This window comes from Echinops telfairi, unplaced genomic scaffold (genome assembly GCF_000313985.2).
Source record: "Echinops telfairi isolate 266 unplaced genomic scaffold, ASM31398v2 ScPeMD7_655;HRSCAF=1070, whole genome shotgun sequence".
Classification (NCBI taxonomy): domain Eukaryota; kingdom Metazoa; phylum Chordata; class Mammalia; order Afrosoricida; family Tenrecidae; genus Echinops; species Echinops telfairi.
The window spans coordinates 25938134-25943621 of record NW_022104553.1 but is presented as its reverse complement, the minus strand read 5'-3'; the positions used below and the strand labels follow the sequence as shown (position 1 = coordinate 25943621).

Genomic DNA, 5488 nt, shown 5'->3' with positions numbered 1-5488 from the left:
GCAGGGAAAAGGGGGCAGGGGGTGGAGGGGAGGGGGCCATGGAGAATCTTGACATCTTGTCCATTCTGACTCATGGAGACCCTCTGGGGCGGAGGAGGTGGGTTTCCGAGACTGTCAATCAGAAGCAGAAAGCCTCGTCTTTCTCTCGCGCCTGGTGATTTCCAGCGGCCGGGATGCGGGGAGGAGCGTGGGAAAGGTCTCGGTCCCTACCATGCCTCACCTCTCTCCCCCTCCCCCAGAGATTGCTTGTCCTCCCTCTAATTAGCAGAACCCAATCAAAGGCAGAGGGCCTGGTAGAGCCCCACAGGTCAGCCTCCCACGGCCCAGGAAAGTCGAGCGTGACCTCACACGGGGACGTGGAGAATCACCCGCGCTTTTCCCGGTAGGAATGTCTGTCCACTTTTCCGTGCAGTTCCGGGAGTGAACACCAGAGGGCACCCGAGTACGAAGGGATCCCAGGACCGCGAGGATTTTCGCTGAGCCCCACACCTAGCCCCTGCCGCCCATCTCCCCTTTGCCTGGGGTGGGGGATAGGGTGGGGATGAGGTGTCATAGACGTGCAGGAGAAAAGAAGGTCGGGGAGGGGGTGTTTACCCAGTGGTTCTCAACCTTCCTAATCCAGGACCCTTTCGTACAGTTCCTCAGGTGGTGGGGACCCCCCAACCATAAAATCATTTTCATTTCTACTTCATTACTGTCATGTTGCTACTGTGATGAATCCTCTTGTAAATATCTGATAAGGCAGGGTGTATTTTCACTGTTACAAACCGAACACAATTAAACATAATTCAAACACAGTGATTCATCACAAAACCAATATATAATGATATATTGTGAACTATGTATGTGTTTTCCAATGCTCTTAGGCAACCCCTGTGAAAGGGTCGTTGGACCTCCCAAAGGGGTCTCGGCCCACAGGTTGAGAACCGCTGTGTTAACCCCAGAGGGACAGAAAGCTGGCTTCTGAACCCAGGTGTCTGGAAAGAGGATAGGATGGCTAGGTGAGCGGCCGCTGGCTGAATAGGCGTTCTCCAGGTGGGCAAATTCAGGTGAGAACATCCCAGTGAGATAAGCGCTTATGCAGAGTCTCGGGAGCCCCACTGCCAAGGAGCGAATTCCGACTCCCAGCGAGCGATCTTCTGTGTGTACTCCATTGCCTCAAACGCACGTGGAAGTTGAACACTGAACATAAGGGAGACCGGAGAAGAATCCATGCACTTACATTACGGCACCGCCCAGGAAAGTACCACAGACTGCTGAAAGGACAAGCAAATCTGTGTGGGAAGGACAACCAGAATGCTCCTTAGAGACAAGAATGACAAGACGGAAACTCTTTAAGGGAGTCGAAAGTCCCATCTGTCTCCCTCGGAGCGGCTGGTGGTTTCAAACCACTGACCTCATGGTTTGCCATCCAACGTGTGTCACTAGATCACCAGGTGAGAATTCTACTACTAAGCCACGCGGGATCCCCCGCAGGCCTGCCTTCAGAGCAGTGGTTCTCAACCTGTGGGTCGCGACCCCTTTGGGGGTCAAACGACCCTTTCACAGGGGTCGCCATCGGAAAACACGTATTTCCGCTGGTCTTAGGAACCAAGACACAGCTCCTCTATCGTCTCCAGGTGGGTCCGCCCACATGCAGATACGCCCACCTACAAGTACCCGGTATGAAGACTGTTACCCATGCTACACCATGCTTCAAGACAACAATTCATTGATTTGTCATTAGAAATAAATTTTTCACAATATATAAACTGATAAGAACAGATACTACACTTGATCTTAGCCAAAAGACTGAGAAGTGATTCACAATATATGATTACATACTGTTTTGTGATGAATCACGATGCTTTAGTGATGCTCCATTTGTCACCATGAAAATACATCCTGCATACCAGATATTTACATGACGATTCATCACAGTAACAAAATGACAGTGATGAACTAGCAATGAAAATAATTTTATGGTTGGGGGGGGGTCACCACCACCTGAGGAACTGTATGAAAGGGTCGCAGCATGAGGAAGGTTGAGAACCACTGCTTTAGATGCAAACCTTTCTCCTGGCCAGCACCCGGAGTGCAGCCTAGGGGCAAAGGCCTGGGGCAAAGGCCACCTAAGCTTTGCCCAGGGGCTGTGAAATCACCAGTGTTTGGCAACCCCCTGGCCCAGTTCTGTCCTTGTGATGGACAGCCACAGGCTTGGTTTCTGGTGTCTGACCTGGTCATTGATCCAGGAGGCATCTGTGAATCTAATCTCAGAGACTTGGGGAAGAGGGGCTCTTTGAGGTCATTTTGCAGACTCAGAGGATGGGGACATTTCTCCACCATCCCTGCTTTTTCTGGATCCCAGGGCTCCAGTACATACCATCCATTTATGAATTAATACATGCAAACAAACCAACACCCCCCAAAAAAAAATCCTAAATAATTTCTGTGGTATCCATTCTGAGTCATGGCGTATCCGTGTATGCTAGGAGTCTGCCCCATAGGTTTTTGGTTTTGTTGTTTTAATAAATCGCTGAATTCTTTATTGTGAATGAGGTGGAGAGGTGTGCATTTACATTCCGGACCACCCACGCTGCATAGTTTAAACTGTTTCACACCCACTCCCCACCCGACCCCAACTTCTCTCCTGATTTCTCTTCTCCCTCCTTCCAGAAGGTTGTGCAGGGCTGATGTTTCCGAAGCAGATCTCCGGACCTTTCTTCCAAGGCACTTCTGGGTGGATTTGCACCTCCAGCCTTGTGGCCAGCAGCTAGGCATGTTCGCCGCTTGTCTCACCCAGGGACGGACAGCAGTAATGCCTGTCCCTCAGCTCGGCATGACGGCTGTAACACTACTGACATTTACAAAACGAGTCCTGATGGTGCGGGGGTAAAAGTGCTTGGTCACGCATCCAAAGGTCAGGCGTTTGAACCCATGAGCCAATTTGTAGGAGAAAAAGGTGGCAGTTCCAAGGTGCAGAAGGCAGCTTAGAAGCTCTATGGGGCCGGAATGTCAAGGTGGGATATTTTTTTTCTTCTAACATTAAAAAAAATTTTTATATATCACTTTATTGGGGGCTCTTACAGCTCTTAAAACAATCCATCTATCCATCGTGTCAAGCACATTTGTACATTTGTGGCCATCGTCACTTCTAACATGTCTCGAGGACTTAAGTGTCAAAGAAGCCTTGGTGGCACAGTGGTTTACACATTGGGCTGATAACCCCAAGGTCAGCAGTGCAAATCCACCAGACGCTCCGAGGGAGAAAGATGAGGCTGTCTGCTCCTGTAAAGACGCACAGCTTTGGAAACTCAAAGGGGGCAGTTCTATCCTGTTCTACGGGAGGGGTGTGTACGTCACAGTACGTGGGGATCAAATCAAGTACAAGGTGGTGGGGTTTGGGCAGTGGTTCTATTTCCAATGAACGGGTACCTTCACAGGTGCCAGGGGTTAGAATGATGTGAAGCCATCTGTTTTAGGGGACAAAATTCAAGACGTAAACACGAGGAAACAAAGTTTATAAAAAAGAAATTGCTCCCGGTCCCACAGTTCCTGAGCTGGGAAAAAGGGACTCAAATGGCTATTCTCCGGAGGGCAGGCTCCAATCAGGAGCGTTCACGGCCTCTTGCCTTCAGGGGAAGGACTGTCAGCTGTGGAGAATTTGGTCCTTCTAGGGAGGACCCTGATGACTGCATTTGAGCCCCTGAATCCCACTGAGCCCCCCTGGAATACTCATTGTTCTCGACCTGGAACTTCCAGTTTTGTCTTCTCGCCTTTCTTTTGTGTACGGTATTATTTTCCCTGTCACCCGAGTTTACACCCCTCTCCCATCTAGTCTGCGTTTCTCTTTCCCTCTCCTCCGTGCCCCTGGGAATCATCAAAGAACCTGTTTCTTTGGGCATGGAGATTTGATTAAAAATAACGTGTCCCCCCCTCGGAAAAAAAAAAGAACAAACCTCGTACAGTACTGGTGCTTGTGTTTGACTCAGTTCCCTGAACATCCTAGTCTCCAAATCCATCCTTGTCATGAGGTGTTTCTGGTTCACCTATATATATATATATTTTAAGTTTTAATACACCTTCATCCACATATCATACAATTCAATCACTCAACCATATCAAGGAGAGCTGTTAGGAAAATAACAATCATAATATACAGTTGATCAAGGGTTCACGAGGGTGGGGACAGGGAGGCGATAAAAGAGGAGCGGATACCCAGGGCTCCAGGAGAAAGAACGTGTTTTGAAAATGATGGCCACCCGTGTAGAAGAGTGCTTGATACAATTGACTTATGGATTGTTGAGATCTGTACGATTGTATAAGATCGGTCAGAGGCCCCAATAAAAGGATTAAAAAAATGCGAACGTAAAAAAAAAGTTGTACAATCTTTTTTTTTTTTTGTACAATCTTTATCACACTCAATTTTACAAACACTTCCTTTTCTCCGTACCCATTGTTAGTCATGTCATTTTTGTTTCCGTGTTGGCAAGAAGAGACACAAAACATTCACCGATCCAACGTCCACGTGTCGAATTCAGGGCCCTTGATGATACCTTCATCTTGTACAGCCGTTATTGATATCCCTTTTCAAATCATTCCACCACCATTAAAACAAACTCAATGACCCCCAAGCAACGACCTCCTCCTCTTAGGTCCAGTTAGGGTACTCTCCTTGATATAATATCTACATGTCCATAGTTAAACGACTTCTAAAGAGATGGACATACACCATCACAATCTGCTCCAATGCTCCCGCACACATCAGTCTTCTTCAGGGATGCAGCGTATTCCCTTGCGTGTAGGTACCAAAGTTGATTTATCCATCCCCCACCCTGGGGGCATTTGGGTAGCTTCTTACCGTCTTGCTATTGTGAGTTAGTCCACCCAGAAACATAGGTGTGCATCTAGCTGTGCTGCGTCCTCCACTTCTGTGGATTTACCTCCAAGCAACTTGATTGCTGGGTTCCACGGTACCAGTAACCTTATTGGTTCTTTCAAAGGAATTGGGTTTCACACGCTTGTAATCCAAGGTCCAAAGACCCCATTGTCCCATCAACCTTTGGGGTCATCTGATCTCCCTGAAAACATTCCTTCTCCCTCCAAACTGGATTCAGGTGGCATCAGCAGTGTTTTCCTGAAATCCCACCCTCCCCGGCCACGATCATTGGATCATTGGTCCAGGTGCTTTTTCTTTTCCCAAGTGGAGCCAATCACAGATCAAATTGCTAGTTGTTGATTGGTCCAGAAATGGGCCAATCACAGGCTTTCCCTGGGATTTTTTTTTTTTTTTTAAATATTTGGAGCCCCAGGGAAAGCTTTAAGCTTTCTGGGAAGAGGTAAGGATGGTTGCTGGGGGTACAGTAGATACTGGGGCTGTTTTTCTGTGGAGAATGCTGCTTTGAGAGAAAAATGTGGGCTCATAGGAAATGAGAAGAGAAGGAGGAAGTAAGAGACAGTGTCCTGAAGGCTTGCTTACACGTCCCTGGTCCATTGGCCTTATGGCCCC

General features: G+C 48.1%; 1 non-coding gene across 1 annotated transcript; it reads right to left on the bottom strand.

Moving 5' to 3' along the window:
* Positions 1 to 1618: 1618 nt before the first annotated feature.
* LOC115870449 lies at positions 1619 to 1803 on the bottom strand. Its single transcript, XR_004046718.1, has one exon. It is a non-coding gene; the product is annotated as a U2 spliceosomal RNA (small nuclear RNA).
* Positions 1804 to 5488: the final 3685 nt, after the last annotated feature.